Source organism: Mesoplodon densirostris, chromosome 1 (assembly GCF_025265405.1).
Source record: "Mesoplodon densirostris isolate mMesDen1 chromosome 1, mMesDen1 primary haplotype, whole genome shotgun sequence".
In the NCBI taxonomy this organism is placed as follows: Eukaryota; Metazoa; Chordata; class Mammalia; order Artiodactyla; family Ziphiidae; genus Mesoplodon; species Mesoplodon densirostris.
In genome coordinates this window covers 49,130,717-49,158,218 of record NC_082661.1, presented here as the reverse complement: position 1 = coordinate 49,158,218, position 27,502 = coordinate 49,130,717, and the positions used below count along the sequence as shown (strand labels likewise).

The 27,502-nt window shown below is 43.8% G+C and overlaps 1 pseudogene; it reads right to left on the bottom strand.

The window, feature by feature from the left end:
* Positions 1-20,275: 20,275 nt before the first annotated feature.
* LOC132476529 (atlastin-2-like) lies at positions 20,276-22,259 on the bottom strand (annotated as a pseudogene).
* Positions 22,260-27,502: the final 5,243 nt, after the last annotated feature.

The window sequence follows — 27,502 nt, the reverse complement described above, 5'->3', positions numbered from 1 at the left end:
GAAGCTTTTATCAGGGCTTTTCAGATGAAGAAAATAAGCCACAGAAATGTTAAATATCTTGCCCAGAGTCACACAATCCTGTCAGGGCTGGGACCTGAACCCAGGCTGTCTCTACATCTTATGCTTCTCTGTGATGCCAGTCTAAGTACCCCGATTCCAACCACTTCCTGTGAACGTTCCCGGCTTGAGAGCCCTCAATGAACTTGCTAGATGGTGAGGACCAGACTTTGTGCCCCTGAAATCACCCCATGTGCCCTGTTAGGCATTTGCGCCTGGGGCTGGGTTCTTTGGGCCTGGGTACTGTGTGATCCTCTTAATAGCTGGAAGATGAGGGATGTGAACAGGGACCTCTCTGCTTTGAACGGCCACGCTCCCACCCTAATCCTCATAGCGCTGCTATGTCCGCTGGTCCTCAAATGATGGATGGATGTGTAATCAACTGTAGTAGCTGGAAGGGAAGAGGGTCCAGAGGCTGAGGGGTCCACTGCAGCTGTCCGTGCTGGGAAGAACAGGATCTGGACTATGGAGAGGAGGGGAGGATGGGAGAGGTTAAGGACTCACCAGGATGTGGTAGGTCAAATCGCCGGGGTGAAGGGAGAGAGCAGAATCCCTGGAGACAAAGCTGTCTTACTTAGCATCCAGTCACTTACTCTGGCCCTCAGCTACTCCTCAGAAGGGATGAATAAGTATAAGTAAGTTTGCTATAACATTCAAGGCCTTTTATGGTACTGGCCATGGTTTCCTCTGTGACCTCTCTTGCTAATGCTACACACAACCATATGCATGCACAGCCCCTGCTCCTGTGTGCTCCCAGTTCCTTCTCTCTGGAGTGTGTGTTTCAGCCACAGAAGTCTTATCATTCTAAGCAAGTCTCCCATGAAACTGTCCTGATTCTACCTCCAGAAGGAGAGCCAGTAAGCACTTCCTCAGGGCTCTTATCTGTGTCCCTCAGACTGCCCAGTGCCCCTCCTGCACGCCCAGCCCTGAGCCTCAGGTTGGACTCAGGCCAGGAACTCCATGAGGAATATTGGCTTGACGGGCAGATTCGAGAAACACCACTGAAATGACAGAATCGCCCTCCTGTTTTTTGGGGCCTAGGAAAAGGTCACATCAGGCTGGGACAGAGGCCATCTAGCAGGAGAGGAGAGATACAGAGCTGGAAAACCTCAAGTCACATCAGGGTCACAGAGGGAGGTCCCATGGCCATTGACAACATCTTGAGCAATCACGAAGGCCTGTGAGTAATGCAGCCTGGACCACTTCCAAGCCAGAGGCAGGAAAAATACCCTGAAGACTTAGTTTGGGTCCACTCACACTTGTTTTGGTTAAGAAACCACTCCCGGGAGCTTTTTCTGTGCAGCTGTTTCCCTGATGATATTTAGCTGCTGAGCTTACCCACCTGCTTTTCCGGGGATCAGCATTGGAAATGGGCAAAACCACAGAGGCTCTAAGCTCAAGCCCAGAGTAAAGCTGGGAAAAGGGCAGGAGCTAATCTGAACTCTGCACCAGAGAATGGTGGGGGGCATGGGATGGTGGGGGGCAAGCTAGCTCTTTCCTTCTCTATGCCCTCAGACCACGTTCCCAGTACTTCTTTGGATGAAGGGATCCATGGGTTCCAGCTGGAAGGGACATTAGCACCCACTCCTTCCTGAAGTTTACAAACCCTGCACCACAGCGCTCTGGTCCTTCCAGCTCCCTCTGAGGCCACCAGGAGGGTGGGGTGAGGACAAGAGCAGGGCAAGGGAATCTGCTGAACATGATGGCCTCCTGAGTAAGCTTTTATTTGAAAGAATTGCCCCACTCCTCTTACACAGGCAGGAATCCGAAGCCAAGGAGGGGAAATACGGGCCTCAATGAGGAGTGGAGACAGAGAGATGGCCCCCTTTCCCACTGCCCTTACAGCACTGTACCTCCCGGCCGTGGTCCTGGGTCTCCCTTTGCTGGTTCCCTGCCCTGCATCATTTCTGCATTTTCTAAGGGCTCCTCTGAGCCAGGCACCTCTGGGCACTGAAAGACAAGTGAGAGGATTGGGAGGGCAGAACTGTCCAGAAGGCATTTGCAGAAATGCACACTTCTTGGTGGGATGGTTCACCCACCAACATCATTGGCCCAGAGCCAGGATGGCTTCAGATCAGTGGTTCTCAACCTTGGCTGCACACTAGGGAGCTCTGAAAGCTAACTTCTGTTTCACCCCTGTCAGCTCCGATTTAACTCATCTGGACATTGGTCCTTGGGAGGTGTAAAAGCTCCTCCAGTGCCCCAATGTGCTGCCAGGGTTGAGAACCACTACTTTATTAGGTAATTTCATATCCTTGAGCCTGGAGCCACCAGAAGCAGTCTTCGACTGCTCTTGCCTCGAGGGAGGCTTCTTCTGAGGGAGGTACATGTTTGCCAATCAGTCTCCCAAATAGAAAGTGGAAAGGGGCCTATATCTCAAGGCTCAACATGAAACAGCTCCATGAGAGCTCCAGGTACTGTTGTATAGGTTGTGCACTGCACAAAGGTATCCAATAGGAGGGGGAATAGGGCTGGGTTCGGGCTCTGCTGGCAAAGCCATGTGTTCTAGCATGGTGAGAGGGATCTGCCACCAGAAGGGCAAGCCTTTCTCTAATTTATACCAAGATGTCATACAGATAGCAGAGCCCTGAGTCTGAGATGCCTGCTCAGTGGTCACCAGCACCAATGTCCCCTGACTCCCTGCTTACGGCACTCTCAGTCTCTGTTGCCAGGCAGCTGAAGCTCTAGCTCCCTAGCACACCACTTTTGTCCATCCCACTGGTGTGCTGGACCAGCCAGCTGGTCCCAATAGCCCTGAGAGCTGATTGTTAAATTTTTAGGAATGTTGTAATTTTAACACAGACATCATTAGAAATTAAATTATGTAAACTTACAATTAAATAAACTATATTAGAAACAAAGGTAATACATACTCAACAGACATGACTTTCTAATTACTTACTACATTTTCCTATTGTCTACATTTTTAGGATTATTTCTCCCTATCCTATCTGTATGGTGTAAATACTATTACGATTGTTGATTTTTATGTCATCTTGACTGGGCCACAGGGTGCCCAGACATTTGGTCAAGTATTATTCTGGGTGTGTCTGTGAGGGTGTTTCTGGACAAAACTAACATTTGAATCAGTAGATGGAATAAAGCACATTGCCCTTCCTGAGGTGGCTGGGCCTCATCCAGTCAGCTGGGGGCCTGATGAGAACAGAAAGGCTGACCCTCCCATGAGTAGAAGGGAACTCCTCCTGAATGCCTTGAGCTGGGACACTGGTTTTCTTCCTGCCTTCGAACTAGAACTACATCGGCTCTCCTGGGTCTCCAGCTTGCTAACTACAGATCTTGGGACTTCTCAGCCTCCATGATTATGTGAGCCAATTCCTTGTTATAAACCTCTTGATATATACAGACAGTCCCTGACTTACGATGGTTCAACTTAGGATTTTTCGACTTTATGATAGTGTGAAAGCAATACACTTTCAGTAGAAACTGTACTTCAAATTTTTGAACTTTTATCTTTTCCTGGGCTAGCCACATGCCAGATGATACCCTCTCATGATGCTGGGCAGTGGCCATGAGCCGCAGCTCCCAGCCAGCCAGGCGATCATGGCCAGGAACTTACAACGGATACACTTACAACAATTCTAGATCCATATAACCATTCTGTTTTTTCACTTTCAGTACAGTGTTCAATAAATTACATGAGATGTTCAACACTTTGTTATAAAAGAGAATTTGTGTCAGATGATTTTTACCCAACTAATGTACATGTTCTGAGCATGTTTAAGGTGGCTAGGCTAAGCCAAGATGTTCGGTAGATTAGGTGTATTAAATGCATTTTTTACTTAACGATGGGTTTATTGGGACATAACTCCATTGTAAGTTGAGGAAGATCACTGTATATACATATAATCAAGCGATTTATATATCCTTGAGATACATATATACATATATATATATATATATATATATATATATATATATATATATACATATCCTTGATTGGTTCTGTTTCTCTGAAGAACCCTAATTCAACTATATACTGGGCTGCTACTATACATCTCTTCCCAGCTCCTTGTTCACTGATCATGCTGGTGTGCTGGTAGTTTGAAGCTGATGGTGGTGGGAATATTTATAATACACCAGGAAAATCAACAAATGCTATCAATTGTGAAAAGAAAATAAAAAGTGGAGTTGGTATTGCCATGAGAGGTCTCTAAAATGAAGCCTGGAAGCCATTGAGGAAGTGTGGCTTACACATGTCTCAGCCCAGATGGAATCTGATCTTTTAACTACATATTGTCCTAACGAAGACATCCATAACACCTGCTAGAAACTCGAGATACTTATCAGACCCTTACCCTAGAATAATTCATGACAGCCTATTCCTTAAGGACAAATATTTCTTTTCCTGTGTCAGAGTATAGCCTTGTGGCTTTTGCCTTTATAAGCCCCCGACTCCTTCTCTTCCCCAGAACACTCTTTGGAATCTGTCTCCCAAATTGCAATTCATAAGACCCCCAAATAAAGCTCTTTGTTCTTTGCAGCCTCGATATTGATTACAGTTTGACATAACCAGGACTTCAATTTTGTTTCCTTCCAGAAAGCCAGTTGTTAGGCATTTCCAAGCACGCCTCCGGTCATCCCCTATGAGGTTTGCTCTGTGTGCTCCAGTCACTGTCGACTCCCTGCTGTGGGGAGAGGATGTTTGCTCTCCACCCAAATCTGTTCTCCCCGTCCTCCTGGGCACACCTAGATGCTCCACATTTCCCAGCCACCTTGCAGTTTGGTGTGCCTGGGCCTCTGCATTGTTCACCAGCAGACATGTTGTGGCCACTTCTAGACCTGGCCCACAAAACTCCTCCTCTCAACAACCCTCCATGTTTGCCTCCCTTTTCTGGGGCCACCTTGGAAGCCCCGTGTAAAACAGGGCAGAGGCCCCACAGTCTGGGTCCCTGAATGACTGAGTGAGCCCAGCCCCTACTGTCAACCAGAAACATCTCAGATGGTTGCGAGAAGAAGAGCTGTTACCTAGTTGGTCCTCTTTGTTACTACAGCCAAACTTCCCACCAGATATACCCACTGCCTGCCTTTCTTCGCCTCCTTTGATGCATCCTTTTGGACCCTGTTTCAGTGTCACCTCCGTGTTTGGAGCCCTAGAGTTAGAGTTTACCACCTTTAATGTCTCCCTCATCACCCATGCCTGAGGACACACAAACCTTCTAAAAGCCCTCCTGCCAGACCCTAAGACCTTACCCAAAACTTAGATATATAAAATTTAAATTACCCATATTTATTACCTATAATTTAAAAATTAACCCATATTTTAAATATTATAGCCTGTAATTGAAATATAAACCATAAACAAAACTTATAGTATGCTGACTTTAAAATATTCTTTCTAGATTTTTTCTTTTTTTTTAACTTTTTATTTTATATTGGAGTATAGTTGATTAACAATGTTGTGTTAGTTTCAGGTGTACAACAAAGTGATTCAGTTATACAGATACATGTATCTATTCTTTCTTTCTTTTTTTTTTTTTTTGCGGTACACGGGCCTCTCACTGTTGTGGCCTCTCCCGTTGCGGAGCACGGGCTCCGGACGCGCAGGCTCAGCGGCCATGGCTCACGGGCACAACTGCTCCGCGGCATGTGGGATCTTCCCAGACCGGGGCACGAACCCGTGTCCCCTGCATCAGCAGGCGGACTCTCAACCACTGCGCCACCAGGGAAGCCTGTATCTATTCTTTAATTGCAAAATTGTGTCAGATTATCAAAGGTGAACTTTTCTCCCACTTTGGTGGCCTTGCCTTGCTGGTACTCTGAGCATAGCCTTGGTTTCACCTCTGGGTACTTGGGTCCTGAAAGTTGCTATGTCCCTGAGGCAAGAGGGCAGGGCCTCAGTCCTGTTGCCTTTGGCCTGAAGTCTGTCTCTGTCCTTTGGCTCAATGCCCCCTCCAGATGTGTAGCTTGGCTTTTAATTTCAGTCTTGTCCACACACTGCAGTCTATGATACACCCTCTTACACATAGCCCAGGCCCCCAGAAGGGGTCTAGAGCCCTGGACTCTTACTTTTCTGGGTCTTTGGTGTCCTGGGATCCTGGGCAGAGAGTCAGAAGGACAAAGATGCAGAACCCAGGGTTGGGCACCGGAAAACCACCAGACACACTGGGCCAGCAAGAGCGTTCAGACCAGAATTCGGAGGCTTTGCTTGGAAAGCCCCCTACTTGTGACCTGTAGCCTCAGGCATGTTCCCTTGAGTCCTGCAGCCCTGGCCTCGGGGGAGAGGTGGCTTAGGCGTAACTAGGTGAGCTGGTTCAGACACCATAACCTTTGGTTTGAACCTCCACTATACCACTTGTCATCCATCCCCTTTCACTTTGCAACAGCTAATGTCCAGACAGCTGATGTCCAGGGGGGCTTAGTGTTGAGGTGATGGATGAGTGGTGTACCGGCTGGGTTCTCCAGTGGCAGATGTGGAGATGAGAGTTTTATGAGGGATGAACACTTGTTCAGGAAAGGGGAGGATGCAGGAGTGGGGTGGGAGGGGAGTGTCTGAGCCATACGTAAACCTAACAGTGTCTCTGCCAGCCCACCTGGGAGCTCCGAGGCAGATGGCCCAGAAGAGGGTCTGGCTTTGGGTGGAGATGGTTAGGTCCATGTACTACCTTCATTGGCTGTGGGCCTTCTCGGAGAGGAGCATGACCTTGGCTACCACTGCCTTGTGTAGTCATTGGCTGGGAGCCACCCAAGAAGAGCACAAATTTGGCTCAAAAGCTGAGGCTGACCCTGAAAGAGCTAACAGCTGGCGGTCAGCTGACCCCACTCCTTGCAGCTGGGCAGCAAGTCCTTTCCTGAAAGGGACGCGAGCAGCGCAGTCGTGTGTACCTGGCAGGTCCTGTGACCCTCGCAGGCCTCATATTTAGGCCTCTGTAAATCCTGGGTTCAGACTAACTCTACTCACCTAAGACTCTTTGCTCCACCTGGGCAACTGTCTGGGCTCCCCACTTAATTGGGCAGCTTTCAGATAAAATTTTATTCAGCTGCAAAGTCTCACTGTGGTTTCCTCAGAAGGGAAAGCTTCCATTAGAGGGTTATGTAGAGCCAACAATGGGACAGACCCTGCCCCCCTTTCGCTTGCAGTGGGACAACATGTTCAAAGGGCTCCATGGAAAACTGTCAACCTCAGGGCGCTATGGGAAGTGGCAGGTGGGACCCCAGCCCACCAGGCCTGACACCCTGGGCCAGGCAGGGTCCCCTGCTAAGTTCCTGCTTCTGGCAGTCAGAGGCTGAGAGGAAAGAGGGAAATGCTACTTCACTACTGGGTTTTGGGTCCTGGGAACGTGAGGTTCTGAGGTTTCAAGGAGCTGTCACCCTTCCCCTGTAGCAGGGGGTGGGGGACCCAGAGGTGGGGTTACCGCCAGCGTCAGCCTGCCCAGGCTCCAGTGGCAACCCTGTCCTCACTCAGGTCCAACGAGGAAGCAGGTTTGAAATGATTTCCCCTCCCACAAAGAGCCAGATTTTAGAAAATGATGAATCACCACTTTGGTCAGTTTTCATTATTGAAAAACAAGTCTTCTCCCTCGTGAAAACACCTGCTTGTTGTGGAAAGGCAGGGATTGGAACAGATGGAAAGAATGGAAATTTCCCAGGCGCCTTCTCTGCCAACTCACACCTCTCCCCAAAGTCAAGATTCCTCCTCCGCTTGGCCAGCCCCTCCCTGCTGGGCACACAACCTCCATCGGCTCTTCCAGTCATTTCCCCTCCTTTTGCATCTTTAATCCTGCCCTCCCTCACTGGTTCTCTTCTCCAAGTTGACAAACACACTCAGGTCTCTCTTCTCTCAAAATCACACCTCCCTTTACATCATTTATTATAATGGAACGGGACTCGTTTGGGGGCCGTACAACATCTGGCCCCTTCCTGTTCTGGAGCGACCCCCCGCCACCTCCCTTTTTGGTCTGCTCTGTCCCTGCAGGCAGTTGGATGTGGCCATGTGATGTACACTCAGGCCATCAGATGCCCCTGCCTGGGTTTGATCTAATCTTGAACATGTCATGAAAAGACTGAGAGATGGTTAGATGGACTTCCCAGCACTGGCAGCAGTGATGATGTCCTGTTGTGACCTTGGTGCCTTCTAACGCAGTGGAGGTGTCCTGCAGAGATGTCCTGACCACGCCATTCCCGCAAGAAGATGATCCTGTGCTTCTTGCTTTTAGGCCCCGTGGAGCCACCATCATTCTTGGCTGTTTTCCAAGCCTGGTTCTCCAGCTCCCAAAGGATTTTGTAAATCTCTGATATATCTCGAATAAATTCCCTTTTCTGGCTTTAGCTGGCTTGGGTTGCCTTTCTGTGACTTGCAACCCACAGAATTCTAACTGATGCCCATACCTTGCCTCTCAGCCCCTGTTTTCACATTCCTCTCCTCTCTCACTTCCTAATTTTCCTAACTCAGCACAGATGGCACTGTCTCCCAGTTGTCTGTTCTCCCACAGATGACATTTCCTTCCTTATTTCCCCAATTATGCCACCAAGCTAATCATTGCATGTCTCAGACTGGAAACCACAGGCCATTCTTCCAGACCATGGCTCTAGTTTTCTACAGCCTATTGTCATATTTTCACGACCGACGGTACGCACAGCTCATCCAGAAGGTGCTGCTGGAGGAGGCCCTCCCACCCTGGCAAACACTTCTTTCCTCCCAACCTTTGCTTCATTCTCATCTGTTTCAAATCCAGCTCCTGTCTGGGTGTACACGTCTGACCCTGGTGAGGGTCTGAGGCATACATGCCGCCTTGCTTTCGCCTGCAGGGAGACAGCATGCTCAAAGGGTTCCATGAAAAACTGTCAATCCCAAATCAACAGCTGGCAAAATTATTCTTCAAGATGAAGGAGCAATTAACAGATTCTCAGATAAACAAAAACTGCGACAGTTAATTGCTAGCAGATGTGCCCTACAGGAAATGTTAAAGGGAATCTTTCAGGCTGAAATGAAAGGACACTAGACAGTAACTCAAACCCATATGAAGAAATAAAGAACATCAGTAAAAGTAATGGTATAGGTAAATATTTCAGATGGTATTGATGCATTTTTCTTTGTAACTTCTCTTTTTTCTTATCTGACTTAAAAGGTAACTGTGCAAAAAACTTATAAATCTATGTTGATGAGCACACAATATTTAAAGATATAATGAGTGATGATGAAAATATATAAAAGTTTTTGTTCAGCAGATAAATGGATAAAGAAGATGTGATGTATATATACAATGGAATACTCAGCCATAAAACGAATAAAATTTTGCCATTTGCAACATGGATGGACTTGGAAGGCATTATGCTAAGTGAAATAAGTCAGAAAAAAACAAATACTGTATGATATCACTTATATGTGGAATCTAAAAAATACAACAGACTAGTGAATATGACAAAAAAAGAAGCAGACTCACAGATGTAGAGAACAAACTTGTGGTTATCAATGAGGAGAGGGGGGTGGGGCAGTGGGAGATACAAATTATTGGGTGTAAGATAGGCTCAAGGATGTATTATGGGACTTCCCTGGTGGCTCAGTGGTTAGGAATCTGCCTGCCAATGCAGGGGACACAGGTTGGAGCCCTGGTCCAGGAAGATCACACATGCTGCGGAGCAACTAAGCCCGTGCGCCACAACTACCGAGTTTGCACTCTAGAGCCTGCAAGCCACAACCGCTGAGCCTGAGTGCCACAACTACTGAAGCTTGCACGGCTAGAGCCCGTGCTCTGCAGCAAAAGAAACCACCACAATGAGAAGCCTGCTCACCACAACGAAGAGTAGCCCCTGCTTGCTGCAACTAGAGAAAGCCTGAGTGCAGCAATGAAGACCCAATGCAGCCACAAATAAATAAATAAATATAATCTTTAAAATTGTGAATCACTATATATTGCACAGCTGTAACTTATATACTATTGTACATCAACTGTACTTCAATTAAAAAATAAAATAAAATAAAAAGTTTCTGTATACTGTATTTATTAATCCAAACTAGATTGACACAGATTAAGGTGTAATCCCCAAGGCAACCACTAGGAAAATAACCCCAAAACTATACAGTCAAAGAAACAACAAGGTGATTAAAAGGTTATGACAGACAATATCCATTTAATTCTTTAAAAAAGAATTCAGTAATTGAGGATGTGAGGAACAAAAAAGATATGACACATAGGAAAAAAATAGCAAAATAGTAGGAGGAAGTCCTTTCTTATCAGTAATTACATTACATGTAAATGAATTGAACTCTCCAAATAAAAGGAAGGTGTAGGTAGAATTGACTTTTAAAAAATCCAACAATGTACTCTTTAAAAAGTGTTACTTTAGATTCAAAGACACAAATATGTTGAAAGTGAAAGGATTTAAAAAGATATTCCATATGAACAGTAACCAAAAGAGAGCTGGAGTGGCTATACTAAAATCATACAAAATGGACTTCAAGACAAAAATTACTGCAAGAGAGAAAGAAGGACAATATATATTAATAAAAGGGTCAATACATCAAGATATAACAATTATAAACATATATTTGCCTAACAATAGAGCACCAAAGTCCATGAAGCAACAATAGATAGACTTGAGGGGGAAATGGAGAATGCAACAATCGTAATTGGAAACCTCAATACCCCACTTTCAATAATGTATAGAAAAGCAACAAAGAAACCACCTAGACCTAACCGACATCTATAGAACACTCCAGCCAAAACCAACAGAATACTTATTCATCTAAACTGCACAGGGAACACATCCTTGGATAAACCAAATGTTAGGCCACAAAACGGTCTCAACAGATTTAAAAGGATATCTTCTCTTACTAGTCAACATTGTACTGGGAGTTGTAGCCAAGGCAATCAGGCAAGAAAAAATAATAAAGGCAGGACCTGTCACATTTCTGAGCCCATGCCCAGGACTGGGTTTGAAAGAGAGCAGAGAACAAGGGACTATGCAGTATCCTGTTCTGTCCCTGGGTAAGGCAATGGGTGGCAGCTCTGACCTAGACCCATGGCATCTTGCTCTCTTTCCAAATTTTTTATTTTGAATTTAAGTCTCCACTGATATCCCAAGGGATTTATGAAGATCCCAGAGGTCACTGTCATGCCTGCATTGCAGTCCAACTTCTCCCTATGCTCAGCCCTGCTTCCTGACTCCTCACATCTGTCACTCTTCAATAAACGTACTCCATGCTGACCTCCATCTCAGAGTCAGCTTCCCAGGGGACCTAGTCTCCAATGGAGCTAAAGGCCGATCTTTGGGGTATTGTGAAATGACTGGTGTACAGTCATAAAGTGGACATTGTACAGCTTCAAGAGCTGATTGTTAAACTGTATGCATGTTCCAATTCCACTCTTGTCCTTATCAAAAGGAAAGATGCATATATGTGTCAAAACTTTGTGGAGATAACAGTAGTTATTTCTGCAGAGTAGGGATGGAAGTTTGGAGTCATTTGTTTTCTGCTTTACACTTTTCTATGCTGTTTGAATTTTTTCCCTGAGCATGCAGTGGTTTCTATAGTGATAATTCAAAGGGAGGATGGATCCAGTAGTTGAAGGGTTGGGGTGCAGTGAAATGTATATAAAATCAGAGAGGAATCTGGGCAGTGGCTGGTCAAGCCCTACTCAGCTGTAGGGTGACCAAAATCCTAGTTTGCTCCAGATTATCCTGGTTTTAGCATTGAAAGTCCTGCATCCTGAGGGACACTTCAGTACTAGAATAGATCAAGAGTTCAGAAATAAACACTCTTATTTATGGTCAACTGATTTTTATCAAGGGTGTGAAGACAATTCAATGGGGGAAAGAATAGTCCTTTCAACAAACGGTGCTGGGACAACTTGATATCCACATGCAAAAGAATCAAGTTGGACCCCTCCCTCATACCATACACCAAAATTAATTTGAAAATGTATCAAAGACTTAAATATAAGAGCTAAGACTATAAACTCATAGAAGAAAACTAAATAAGAAAAAAAATAGATAATCTGGATGTAATCAAAATGAAAAATTTTGGGCTTCCCTGGTGGTGCAGTGGTTAAGAGTCCACCTGCCGATGCAGGGGACGCGGGTTCGTGCTCTGGTCTGGGAAGATCCCACACACCACGGAGCGGCTGGGCCCGTGAGCCGTGGCCTCTGAGCCTGTGCGTCCGGAGCCTGTGCTCCCCAATGGGAGAGGCCACAACAGTGAGGCCTGCGTACCGCAAAAAAAAAGAAAAAAAAGAAAAAATTTGTGCTTCAAAGGACACCATGAAGAAAGTGAAAAGATAATCTGCTGAATAGGAGAGAATTTGTGCATATCTTACATCTATTAAGTCACTTGTATCTAGAATATATTTTTAAAAACTCATACAACTCAAAAAAAAAGTATTTTGCAAATATTTTCTCCCAGTCCATGGCTTCTTTCTCTTCAGAGTGACTTTCTCAGAACAGAAGTTTTGAATTTTAATAGCTTTATTTTAATGGAGCACCGCTTTGGTGTTGTATCTAAAAACTCAGTGCTAACCTAAGGTTACCCAGATTTTCTCCTATGTTTTCTTCTATAAATTTTGTATCTTGTGTTTCACATTTAGGTCTATTGTCATTTTGAGTTAATTTTTGCTAAAGGTATAACGTCTGTATCAAGGCTCATGTTTTGTTTTGTTTTGTCTGTGGACATACAGCTGTTCCAGCAACAGCTGTTAAAAGCACTATCCTTTCTCCATTAAATTGCCTTTGCTTCTTTGTCAAAGATCAGTTGACTATATTTGCGTGGGTCTATTTTTGGGCTTTCTATGTGATTCCACTCATCTATATGTCTATCCTTTTGCCAATACCACACACTATCTTGGTTACTGTAACTTTAATATAATTAAATTGAATTTGGGTAGTGTGATTGCTCCAACTATGTTATTCTTCTTCAGTTCTGTATTGGTGGCTTTGGGTCATTTGCCATTCTATGTAAACTTTAGAATCAGTGTGCTGATACCTATAAAATAGCTTGCCAGGATTTTTATTGAGATTGTGCTACATCTATAGATCAAGTTGAGAAGAACTGACACCTGAACTCTTCATTTATTTAGATCCTCTTTGATTTCTTTCATCAGAGTCCTGTAGTTTTCTGCATGTAGATTCTCTACACATTTTGTTAGATCTTTATGTATTTAATTTTTCATGCTAATGCAAATGGCATTGTGCTTTTATTTTCAAATTCCACTGGTTCACTTTAAACAAGTATAAAGGAAAGCAACTGAATTTTGTATTTTAACCTTGTATCCTAATCTTGTTATAATTGCTTTTTAGTTCTAGGAGGTTTGTTTTTTTTTTTTTTTTGGTAGATGCTTTGTGATTTTCTGCATAGATAACTTTATCATCTATGAAGGAAGCCAGTTAAAACTTCCTCCCCAATCTGTATAACTTTTATTTCCTTTTTTTGTCTTTTTGCACTAGCTAGAGCTTCCAGTACAATGTTGAATAGGAGTGCTTAAAGGGAACATCTTTGTCTTTTTCCCAAAATAGGGAGAAAACATCCAGTTTCTCATCATTATCATGTTAGCTGTAGGTTTTTTGAGATGTTCTTTATCAAGTTGAGATCCTCCTCATTTCACAGTTTGCTGAGAGTTTTTATCATGATTAGGCGTTGGATTTGTCAAATATTTTTCTGTATCAATTCATTTGATCACATGATTTTTCTTCTTTAGCTTATTGATGTGGTGGATTAAATTGATATTTTTTCTGAATGTTCGACCAGTTTTGCACATCTGCAATAAACCCCACTTGGTTGTGTTATATAATTTTTTTATACATTGTTGGGCTCATTTTCTTTTTCTTTTTTTAATAAATATTTTTATTTATTTAAAAAAATTGAAGACGTGGACCATTTTTAAAGTCTTTATTGAATTTGCTTCTGTTTTATGCTTTGGTTTTTTGGCCGCAAGGCATGTGGGAACTTAGCTTCCTGACCAGGGATTGAACCTGCACCCCCTGCATTGGAAGGCAAAATCTTAACCACTGGACCACCAGGGAAGTCCCTGTTGGGTTCGTTTTGTTAATATTTTGTTGAGGAATTTTGCACTAATATTCACAGTAGATATTTGTCTGTAGCTTTCCTTTCTTGTCTTTATCTGGTTTGGGTATTAGGGGAATACTGGCTTCATAGAATTAATTAGGAAGTGTTCCTTCTACTTCTATTTTCTGGAAGAGATTGTAAAGAATTTGTATCATTTCTTCCTTAAATGTTTGGTAAAATACACCAGTGAAACCATTTCAGCCTGGTGTTTTCTTTTTTTGGAAATTTATTACTTACTGATTCAATTTCTTTAGTAGTGATAGGCATATTCCAATGATTTCTTTTTGGCATATTGATTATACTTATTTAAAAAATTTTTGTGGTTGCCCTAGAGTTTGCAATATATATTTACAGCTAATCTAAGTCCACTCTCAAATAACACTGTACTACTGCTTCACAAATGGTGCAGGTTCCTTACACAGAGTATTCCTAATTCCTCCCTTCTGTTCCTTATGACATTGCTGTTACTAGTCTAGCTATCTCTATACCATAATCACCCAAAACACTGTTACTATTGTTACTTTGTGCAGTAATCTATTAGATCAATTAAGAATAAGAAAAAGAAAAGATTTTGTTTTATCTTCATTTATTCCTTCTCTGGATACTCTTTCTTTAGGTATATCTCAGTTTCTGACCTATATAATTTTCCTTCTTTCTGGAGAACTCCTTTTAATATTTTGTGCAGAAAAAGTCTACTAGTGATGAATACGCTCAATTTTTGTTTGTCTGAGAATAATTTTATTTAGCCTTCACTTTTGAAGAATAATTTCAATAGATATAGAATCCTATATTGGTTGGGATTTTTTTTCAACACTTTAAATATTTCACTCCACTCTCTTCTTGCTTGTATGTTTCTGATGAGAAGTCTGATGTAATTTTTATCCTTGTTACTCAAAGGTAAGGTGGTTCCCCCTACTCCCAGCTTCTTTCAAGATTTTCTTTGTCTTTTGTTTTCTGCAATTTGCATATGATGTGCCTAATATGCACATAATTTTATCCTACTTGGTGTTCTCTGAGCTTCCTGAATCTGTGGTTTGTTGACTGTCACTGCCTGGAGTTGGCAAAGGCACAAAGTTTAGAGTCAGCTATCAAGTTTGAGGGCACACAGTTCTCCATAAGTCCAACCTCACTCCTGACATCAACTGCAAGTTTGGGGGTGTTCCCCCAAACTACACTCCGTTCAGTAATTTGCTAGAAGAACTCATAGAACTCACTGAAAGCTATTATACTCATAGCTGTGGTTTATTACAGGGAAAGAATACAAATTAAAATCAACCAAGGAAATGATGAATAGGGCAGAGTCTGAGAAGGTTCCAAATACACAGCTTCCATTGCTCTCTCTCATGGAGTCAGGACATATTGCCCAGCCAGCATCAATGTGTGACAATACAGAGTAATGCCAACTGAGATGCTTGCCAGAGCCTCAGTTTTTAGAGTTTTTATTTAGGCTCTATTGCATAGGCATGATTGATTGTCCACCTGGTTGATCTCAGCCTCAGGGTTGACCGATACCACTTGACCCAAAACTCCCACCTTAAATCACATGATTGGTCTTTCTAGCATGAGCAGCTTCTACTATCAGGTGTGGTTAGCAATACTCTAAGATCTGGTGTAGCCAACCCTTGCCCTAAATGAAGACATTCCTATCAGGTACAACCAAGTTTACCTCCCAGAAGCCAAGAAAAAGTCTAGCCCTCTTTTTGGGCAAGAATTCTCTACTACACAGTCATTAATTTTGGAAAATTCTTGGCCATTATTACTTTAAATATTTCTTCTTTTCCTTTTTCTTTTCTCCTACTGGCATTCCAACTATGTGCTTATTACACATTTTGAAATTATCTCACCATTCTTGGATATTCTGTCTGCTTTTTTGTTCTCTTTTTTCTTTGTATTCAGTTTGAATTTTTTATTGACATATTTTCAAGCTCACTGACTATTTCCTTAGCTGTGTCCAGTCTACTGATGAGCCCATCAAAGGCATTCTTCATTTCTGTTGCACTGTTTTTTATTTCTAGCATTTCTTTTTTATTCTTTCTTAGGGTTTCCATCTCTCTGCTTACATTAACTGTCTGTTCTTTTTTTCTTTTCTTTTCTTTTCTTTTTTTAATTAATTTTTATTGGAGCATGGTTGCTTTACAATGTTGTGTTAGCCTCCGCTGCACAACAAAATGAATGAGCTATATGCATACAGATATCCCCTCCCTTTTGGACTTCCCTCCCATTTAGGTTACCACAGTGCATTAGGTAGAGTTCCCTGTGTTATACAATATGTTCCCATCAGTTGTCTATTTTATACATAGTATCAATAATGTATACGTGTCAATCCCAGTCTCCCAATTTCTCCCTCCCCACCCCTTTCCCCCTTGGTATCCATACATTTGTTCTCTACATCTATGTCTATATTTTTGCTTTGCAAATAAGATCATCTATACCATTTTTCTAGATTCCACATATATGCGTTATTATACGATACTTGTTTTTCTCTTTCTGACTTACTTCACTCTGTATGACAGACTCTAGGTCCATCCACGTCTTTACAAATGACCCAATTTCGTTCCTTTTTATGGCTGAGTAATATTCCATTGTATATATGTGCCACATCTCCTTTATCCATTCCTCTGTTGATGGACATTTAGGTTGCTTCCATGTCCTGGCTATTGTAAACAGTGCTGCTCTGAACATTGGGGTGCATGTGTTTTGTTTTTTTTTTTGCGGTACGTGGGCCTCTCACTGCTGTGGCCTCTCCCGTTGGGGAGCACAGGCTCCGGACGCGTAGGTTCAGCAGCCATGGCTCACGGGCCCAGCCGCTCCACGGCATGTGGGATCTTCCCAGACTGGGGCACGAACCCATGTCCCCTGCATCGGCAGGCGGACTCTCAACCACTGCGCCACCAGGGAAGCCCTCTTTTTTTTTGCATGTGTTTTTTTGTATTATGGTTTTCTCTGGGTATATGCCCAGTGGTGGGATTGCTGGGTCATATGGTAGGTCTATTTTTTGTTTTTTAAGGAACCTCCGTACTGTTCTCCATAGTGGCTGTATCAATTTACATTCCCACCAACAGTGTATGAGGGTTCCCTTTTCTCCACACCCTCTCCAGCATTTATCGTTTGTAGATTTTTTGATGATGGCCATTCTGACCGGTGTGGGGTGATACCTCATTATAGTTTTGATTTGCATGTCTCTAATAATTAGTGATGCCAATTATCTTTTCATGTGTTTGTTGGTCATCTGTATGTCTTCTTTGGAGAAATGTCTATTTAGGTCTTCTGCCCATTTTTTGATTGGGTTGTTTTTTTTTTTTTTTTGATATTGAGCCGTATGAGCTGCTTGCATATTTTGGAAATTAATCCTTTGTCAGCCATCGGTTCTTGCATGTTGTCTACTTTTTCTATTAGTGTCCTTAACATACTAATCATAGTTATTTTAAATTATCTATCTGATAATTCCAAAATCTCTGCCATATCTTAGCTGTTATCTTCTGAATTTCCCTATGTCTCTAGATTTGGGATAGTGGTTTGTTCTGTGACCTCAATTCTCTGATGGGTCGAAGAAGTCATTGATTTTAAGTTCATTTAGTTTTTTCCTTATAGTAAGGGTGGGAGTGATAATTTCTAAGCTTTTTACACACCAAAGATAAAACCAGAAGCCTGGGTCTTTAAATTTTAATAGCTGTTGCATAATGACTATTCTTTTTCAGACAATTCCTACTGCACCTCCCACCTCCCCATTCCTAGAAGATTTCAGAGGCCTGTGACCCACATGGAAGATTTCAGAGAACAACTTCCTTTAGATCCCTCCATCAGATTAATACAAGTAATGAATGTAAGCTCCAGGAAGCAGGGATTTTTATCTGCTTTGTTACCTACTGTATTCCCAGTACCTAGAACAGTTCCTGGCACAACGATGTGTACTGAGTGACTAATTATCAACTTTTCATTAGGGAAGCATTGAGTCTACCTTTAATAGCCCCAGCTAGCTCTCAGCTCTCTGATGATCTGCCTTCCTCTGGGACACTCAGTTGACTGGTCTTGGATTTGCATTCCTTGAACACTGGAAAAGTAAGGTTAGGGACCTGGCTCCAAATATAGGGTCCCTGTGTCTGCACACAGAGTCTCAATCAAGTAAAAACCCATTATTCTACTTTCTTCTAAAAAAATTCCCAAAGGCAAGTTCACAACCTGAGATTAACAGTAAGATCCAATGGTTTACCTGAAAAGGAATTTCTATTCATTCAGGAATTACCCTGTGCCCTTCCTTGAACTCTCTGTTTTTTATTAGCTATGCAATCCTTATAAAAGTTCTGTGAGATATGGCCTATCATGATCTCCCTTTTATAGTGAGGAACCCAAGTGGAGAGATTGTATCACTGGAATAAGACCAGAGAGTAAGTAATTGGTGGAACTAAGATTTACACCTAGGCCTGGCTTTCTTTAAAGACTATTCAGAACTGTCAAAATGATGCCAGTGTCAAGGTGGGAGGGTTGACTTTCCCTGTTCACTGGGAAGTTAACAAGGACTGGATCATGACATAGGGCTAGGAAGAGGAGGGAGCAGAGGTCTGGGGAGAGGAGAAAAAACAGTTTGTTTTTGGGGTTGGGGGGAATAGAATGCTTTTTTTTTTTTTTTTTCTGTCTAAGAACAGATGAGTTGGTAGCAGTTTAATAGAGATGGAAACAAATACAATCCATATAAAAACAGGATTTGAAGCAGGAGGGGGATATATCAACCAAAGTAAATTTAGAGCTTTCGGCCATGCAACTCAACATCTGAGTTCTCTTCACTTAAAAACCAAACTAGATGCTTTAATAGGTGTTCGTAGAGAAGGCTACAAAAGTATTGCAAAATGTTAGCCTTACATATACCACAAAAAAGAGAGAGAGAAACAAAATTAATACACCCCCTAGGCTAATCACAAGTTTTCCCTAACAGAGACAGACACAGAGAAATAACTTTTTACAAGCTTAGCTTCGAGGTATGAGGTACGATACCTTACAGCTCTCACTTGGGTGTTTCCCACTCATGCTCTTTTCAGTATAAACAAATAGGTTTATGTAATGGAATACATATTTGAAGAATTCCTTAAAAAAATCACAAGTTCCACTTTATATATACAAATTTTTAATTATGTACTGAAAATAAATTACAGGAAAGAACTTTAAAATGTAACAGAGGACAAAGTCACGATAAACATTCCCACTGAATTTCCTTGGCTGGGGGCGTGGTGAGAATGCAGTGCTCAAGAAGATAAATATCACAAGTATAACAAAAACTTCAAATTGTCTATGCACTCACACACTGACATGAGCCACAAACATTCCTTCACAAGGACTGTACTCTTAGCCTACCACAGAACCAGATTTTGTCATAAACTACAAAACTTTTAATACAAAATCATATTTATATATTTATAATTCATATACTTGCCCTATCTGTGATTTTAGAAAATAAAAGCTACACACTGTATAGATACTCTTAACTCATAGCTGTAGGCAACATTTTTGGATGGAATTTCTCCCCCCATAAAATTAATGGCATATTTTATGTACATGAAAGCTAAACTGCATAAAGACAGTTCAGTTTCCCAGATATGTATCTCCTTTTAGGGCAGGTTTATAAATTTAAAAAGGCAAGACAAATGTACACCTCAGAATCACTTTCTTAGCTACAAGAGTTGTCATATAATTTCTGTGAAGTTTCTGATACATGCATTTATGTAATACTGGTATTGAAGGCAGTAAAGCAATATATACTTTTAATGTCGTGGCTCAATAAAGGCTTCATTGTCATTCCAATCTGATTCTTGATACAATGATTCATAACTTCTCTAAAAATTAAAATTTCAATGGGACACTGTGTTAAAGAGACTCTAAATAGATTTCTTAAAATATTCCCCTGAAATAGCCTTCACATAAGACAAATTTCACTAACATTAGATTAAGTAAAAAGGGAAAAAAAAGAATTAAACATGGCACAAGTGTGCATGAAAACTAATGCTCCTCAGCCAATCTTCATGCCTTAGGAGCCATGAACAGAATGCTTAAAACCAACAAACAATTTCACACTCTGTGGCAGCCATCTGTGAAGCCAGTTATACTAAACTACTTCTACAGTTGATTGTAAACTTTGGTTTATTTTTATTTGAGTTCTCACTGTACAGCAAGAATGAAAAAAAGAAAGAGTGGAGTCCATGAAGAGATGAACTGTCAGTCTGTCTTTAATCTGGTATGATGAGACAACTGGTCAGTCAGGTCTGCTTTGATAGAGTGTGTTACAGACTGCCTTATGTTTTCCTCCATGAAATTATCAACCAGGGTCTTCAATACCTGTTCCCGTAGTGTTTCAGCAATCTGATCAATCATTGCTCCAATTTCTCTGAACTCCCCAGAGTATTTAACATATGCCCAAGTACAAAGAGATGTCAGTGCTAACCCCATGACAAGGTTACACAAGACGGCTATAGAGTTTAGGCCAATGAAGCCAGTCAGTCCTGAGATTATATATAGAGCAAACATGACTGCAAACAGTGTGGCAGGGGTACGAGCAACATAGAAGATATTTTTGCCTTCATTGTGCTTTATAAAATTTGCATAGGTTTCTCCTATTTCAGCCTCAAACTGGTCCTGATAACGACCGCAGAATTCATCTCCACCCATTTTTTTTTTTTTACTGAACAAAACTGTTTAATTGCCACTTCCTTAAGATCCAGGTGTTTTCGCTCCAGATCTGACGGTGCAATGTAAGGGTTGTCCCCACCACCTACCTGCTCCATACTTTTGCAATAGATCTCTCTCGCTCTTGCTACTGCAGCAAGATTATTAGCTTCAGCTGTTGCCTGAAGCATGGACTTTGGATGTGGAAGTTCCTCTCCTTAATAAATTTTAATGTAAGCCTTAAAGTATTCTACAAGATCTCTACAAATGACTTTAGATCCACTTATCTCTTTTTCTACCAAATTTTCTGGGGCAAGTAGCAATGGAATCAGATTTCGAAGCTCTCGTTTAAACTCTTCATCAGTATCTTTCAATCTCCCATCAAAACTAGGATTAGTTGCAACTTTAAGACCAGGATGTGGCAAAAGGAAGCAACCAAGATTTGAGAAACAGTTGTGAATGTGTTTCCTTACATTCTGTAGCTCTTCATGTTGACTTTGTTTTACCTGCAATCTCTTTTCAAGGAATCGTTTTCCACCTTCCAAACCATATGTGCGTTCATAAGGATAACTCCAGTCTCAAATCAAAAACATTAATGTCTGAAATGGTTTCTGGTAGATTTCTTCCATTGCAAGTCTGCAGTATTCTGTAAATAACTGCAAGTGTTGAAGATAATCTTCTTGAATATTTTGAGACAAATTATATACTTGGACAGAGCAAGTCATAGTGCTCAGAGCAAACACTGTTGCACAATCTTTGATAGTTGACTGGCTATCGAAGGCACCCTGGGTATCCCTCAGCAGCACTGCCACTTTTGTTCCATTAGGTCTTTCGATCACAAACACTTCATTCCAGACGTGTATGCCTGTCGTTTCTCTCTCTCTCTTTTTTTTTTTTTTTTGTGGTACGCAGGCCTCTCACTGTTGTGGCCTCTCCCGTTGCAGAGCACAGGCTCCGGACGTGCAGGCCCAGCGGCCATGGCTCACGGGCCCAGCCGCTCCACGGCATGTGGGATCTTACCGGACCGAGGCACGAACCTGTGTCCCCTGCATCGGCAGGCAGACTCTCAACCACTGTGCCACCAGGGAAGCCCCTGTTGTTTCTCTTTTGCAACCAACCACCATGTAAAGCCAGTCAATGGTTCATTGTTTCCACCAGTCCAACTTTGAGAATCCTTGTTATACATATATCTAAGCATGAAGTCCAGTAGAAATGATTTCCCTTTAGGAAAAGCTCCTGCCACGGATACCACTACTATGTTAAGATCTCGTATGTGCTCCTGTAGCAATATCTGCTCCAAAGCTTCTTCATCAAGCTCAAAGTTATGGTCATCTTCATATGCAAGAATAATCTATACTGGACATGGTTTCTTCATAACCTCATCAGAGTTTACTAGGTCATCATCTTCATAATTCTCACCTAGGAGGGTCCTGGACAAGACGTGGTTAACCCCAGTGTTTGGGTCGCTGGTTCGCCTCCGGCACTGCAACCCCTCGTGTGGCTGCCGCCTCCACGCTGCCTTGTCCCCCTCAGCCATCTTGGACAGATTTAAAATTAACTCCCCCTAGAATGCTATTTTTTTTTTATTTAAGTATAGTTGATTTACAATGTTGTGTTAGTTTCTGGTGTACTATTTACAATAGCCAGGCATGGAAGCAACCTAAATGTCCATTGACAGATGAATGGATAAAAATGACGTGGTATATACATATATACACACATGCGTGCGCACACACACACACGCACGCACACACACAATGGAATATTACTCAGCCATAAAAAAGAGTGAAAACAGTTTCTCAATTGAACACTGGGCTGAGCTGGTCTTCAGGATGCACTGAGTCTTAGATGGCATTTAGGGCAGGTATCTGAAAGTCCATGCTATGAGCATCTTTGTCCCCATGTTAATCCTCACTTTCCACCCAGGCCACCAGGATGCTGCTTATTCCCACCACTGTTGCTACGGTAACTGGCTGGCAGTCTTACATACCAGCTGTCAAACATGCTGAGAGAAGCCCTTTTGTACCACTAATCCAGTCATACTGTGGAAAGCCGGATGGATACACATTCCAGTTGTGGTGGGGGACTTGATGGCTATGGCCAAGGGGTGCAGTCAATGTCCCTGAAGGCAGAGAGGTGTGGCTGCAAATGAGCAGTAGAGATGGGTCAGCCCAGATCTGGGTTGAGTCCTGCTTCTGCTGCTCAGTAGCAGTGTGCCTTTGGGAGTCAATGAATTTCCTGAATCTCATCTTCCTTATCTGGCCAACAGGGAGAGCTGTTCTGCCCCCACAGAGCCAGAGCAGCAGTAAATGAGACCACAGGGGAGTGCAGAAGAATTGTGAGCCCTCACTATGGTTGGCCATTTCGCAACCACTCTCAGGGTCGAGTCATTTCTCCCGGATGTGCAGGAACAGAAATCAGCGTAAGAAACTGGTTCCCTAAGGAAAGCCCCTGACTCAGCCCCTATTTGGTTCAGTTGCTGAGGGTGGGTAAGTGTGGGCTTCCGCTGGCTTCCAGAGGGCAGTGTGTCTGGCAGAGTTTCTGTCTAGACACTGGCTGAGGGCTCTGCCCAGCCTCCTTGTTCCTGGGGCACAGATGCCTTACTGTTCCTCAGGGCCAACAGCTCAGGATCCAGGAAAGCAAAAGACATCTTCCCTGCTGTCATGGGCTGAACTGTGCCCACTCTGCATTCATATGTTGAAGTCCTAACCCCCAGTACCCCAGGATGTGACTGTATTTGGACATGAGGTCTTTAAAGGGGTGATTAAGTTATAATAAGTCATTAACATGGGTCCTAATCCAGTATCACTGGTGTCTTTAGAAGAAGAGATTAGGACACAGACATGCACAGAGAAAAGACCATGTGAAAACACAGGGAGAAGATGGCCATCTACAAGCCAAGGAGAGAGGCCTCAGAAGAAACCAAACCTGCTGACACCTTGATCTTAGAACTTAACCTTCCAGAATTATGAGAAAATCAATTGTTGTTTAAGCCACCCAGCCTGTGACACTTTGTTATGGTAGCCTGAGCAGACTAACATGCCTGCCCTTCCTCCTCACTGTAAGTAAGAGAACTCCAGCTCCCATGGGGACCCTTGGAGACAGGGACCCTTCTGGAACCACCATGAGTGGGACTCTTCATCTTGTTTCTGGTCGCTCTGTCTCTCACTGCTCCCTGGCCCCACCTCTGCACCTCTGCACTGGGGTTCCCAGGACCCCAACTCCATGTCTCCCCAGGCCTGTCCAGCTCACATATTGCCCCCAGCTTGGAGAGAGGGACACATTAGGGGCATAGGCTGCAGCTTGTAACACAGCTCTGGGTGCCACAAGTCCCATCTCTGTGACCAGTTCTGATTTCAGTCACAGGTGTGATAAAGAGTTCTTGTCCACTGGTGGTTCCCACTCCAGGCTCTCAGCTGCTGGGGACTTCTCTGAAGCCAAAGGGAACCTACAGACCCTGTGCAAATGAACGAAGCCCAGAAGTGCTGGGCATCCACATCTCTAGGGGCAGACTTCAGGTGAGGGAGAAAGGGAGCAGGGTCATTCTCCTGCCTCTGTCCTTCCTGGTCCACCTGAGAGGCACTCCATACTCTGCTCAGGGTTCTGCGGAAGTCAGTCTGTTGCTGACAGCACGATGCTGATAATGCCTTCCATGTCTCACTCTCCGCACCCTCTCATTCCTGCTTCCTGGCATCATCTCCCTAATAAACCACCTGCACTCAAGCCCTTGGGCTCTGCTTTTGGGGAAGGCAGATTTTGGCATAGCTTTACCACTTTCCAGCTAGGGAGCAGTATGGAAAGATTTCACTTTCCTCATTTGTAAAATGGGGACATGACTACCTCACAGGCTGGTTACAGGAGTTAAATGAGATCACCATGGTGAAGTGAGTTGTAAACTGTGCAAGGTGATCCCAAAGCTAATATTTGTTATTATTTTTAGTTTGGTGGTAGCATAGGTCCTTCCTTCACTGTTCTTTCATTAAAAAAGAAGAAGAAAACCCCACCTCCATCTCATTCCCTAGGGTCCCTGTGCGGCCAGGTGCCGGTGAACATCCTTGAGGAGGAATGGGTGCTAAGGGGTTGACACAGCCCCTCCCCTCCCCCTCCTTCCCCAAACAGCATCAGTGTTTATCAGTGGGCTTCTATAAAGACAGCTGGCAGAGAGGACACTGAGTGGAGGAGACACCGGGGTGGCAGGTCTTTCCAGCCCAGCTGGTGTCAGTGCTGTCTGTGTGTCTGGGTGTCACAGGCTGGGCTTGGGGCTTATGCAGGAGCCTGGGAAGGAGCAGGATGGAGGCCTCAGATTGCTTGACACAGCCCTGGCCCTCTTCCAGGAATGCCTGCTGCAGGCTACCTACCTGGCTGCTTCTTGCCCATGCTCCAAAAGCCGACTTGGCTGTTCCCTGCTCTGGGACCCTGCACTGACCCAGGAGCAGCATTGAGACCCTCCTCCTGGTTCCCGCTCTTCTTGCACACCCTCCACCAGAGCCCTGTGCTTCTTCAGACCAAGAGCTCCTTGAGAGGAGGGCTGCATCTCTGCATATGTGTTCAAGCATCTAGAACAATGACTGTTGGCCAACAGTACAGGCTTGACAAACATTTGTAGACCTACGGCTAAGTTATGCCTGGAGGGAGAGTAGGAGGCAAGCAGGGAGTCTTCACTCAAGGTAACTTTCAAGAAGCCAGAGGAGTAGGCAGGCACAGTCAAACTCTGGCTGGCACACAAAGTCCAGAATGCCGGGAGGCAAGTCAGGAGGGGTAGGATAAGGGGTGCGGGGACAGAGCTGCTCACAGAGCAGAGACGTGAAGGCAAAAGGCAATGTGCAGGATGGAGTGTGGGTGGGCTGGGGTCTGAGGGGCTTCCTCAGGTTGGCTGGAGCTTTAGCTGAATTCTGAGAGTTCTTCCAGTGTGAAGGGCCAGAGTGAGTGGGTGGGACAGTCAGAGAAGATGCCCTCTATATACACTTTGCCACCATCCCTACCAGATCAGTCCCCAAGAAGCTGATCCCCCCAGAAGCCAACCAGATCTCTGGTTGAATGCTGCTGAGTCCCCTGCAGATACAGACAGGCCCCAGTGCAATATCTATGGTGTCAGGTGCTGGGCAGGGGCAGATGTCATGGATCATTGCTTGTGTGAAGCTGGGCAGTGGGTATCTCTCTTCACTCACAGAGCTGTTGCCCAGAGCACCCCACAGGGAATGCATGATGGATGGTTGGATGGATGGATGGATGGATGGATGGATGGATGGATGAATGGTATTGGAGTTGATGAGATGTGATAGTTAGAGAACAGAGAATGCTGGAAGGGTCGGTCAGGAATGGTACCAAGCAGTCCCCACACCCGTCCCTCCTTCTGTGCCACCTTCCAACAATGGCACCTCCTCCCTCCCTCCTTTCTACATGAGCCAGACACCCAGCTCTGTGTATTCCATATTCTTAGACTGTTCTGTCTCTACCACCACTATATTGGTCCAACTTCTCATCAGCCCTTCCCTGAACTGTTGAAATGTCTCCCTGCCCTGGCCTCTTCCCCCCTGCCCACCGGCTTCCCCTCCCAGAGCCATCCTGCTGGAATCTTAGAATGGCCTCACATCTTCCATTGGCTTCCCATATCCAAAACCAGAGAATAGGAACCCGTGATGGCTTTCTAATACAACTTGGCAAGGCTGAAGGACACGTCCCAGGCTTCCCATTCTTATATGTTTCCCACAGGCTACAGGGAGATTCTTGGGAGATTTGAGAGACTGAAGGGAAGCAGCAGCCATTTTGCAGCACGTGGGCATTATTGCTGATAAGCTGATTCATCTCATTGGCATGAAGCAGCAGCTAGACCTGCCATTGTCCCTCCTTCCCACGGAGCATCTTCAACTTCTCTGACTCCTAGGCCATGTACATGTGTCTTTAGCTCTGTGACAAAGGTCTGGAATTCTGCAGAAATACTTTGCAACACCAAAACCAGCTGCATAGACATCCTCAGTGCCTTCCCTGTCCGGCACTGCCAAGCACTGTCCATCTTTTTTTCTCCACCATCTCTTGAACCTACTGTCCCCTTTATATACTTACTGACTCGGATCCTCAAGAAGGCTACCTGATCTCCATTAGTCTTCTCTCCATGCTATTCGTTCAGTTATTCAACAGTCATTAAGCATATACTGAATGTCAGACATCATTCTAGGCACTGTGAAAACAGCTCTAACCTTAACTTTCACCCTTCCCTCCTTATTCTAAGTGGTGCTTGAATAGTGACCAAAGGGGTAGTGGCAATAAAGCCTGCAGAATAGAGCCTGTATCTTAGTAGGAGAGGGGAGACAGGTAGTAGATGAAATAGGTAAGTAGGAGGCAGGACTTCTAGCTATGTCTGAGTGATGAGGTCAGCAAAACCTCTTCGCCAAATGCAACTATAAATCTGGACAAAACTGACAAAAACAACCATTTCCATACTCTGAAATTGACCAAAGGCACGCAACAATCACTTATGCTTGAAAAACGGCTATACTTTAGGTAAGAACAGTGAGAGTCTGTGGTGTTCTTGCCAAGGGGTGCTTCTATCCCACTTTCCCCAGCTCAGTCCTCACAGAGGTTCTGCCAGGGTGGGGCACATCATGGGGACCAGCAACTTTGCTGACGAAGTCAAAAGTGGCTTATTCAATTTTGAGCAGTGGGTGATGCCTACACCCAGTGGCATTGTCAGTGGAATAGACAATCTTGGCAGCAAGTGAATGGGGGGAACTAATGCTGTGTCTGAGTTTGTAGTCATTGTTGGGGCAAACATGTTCCTGG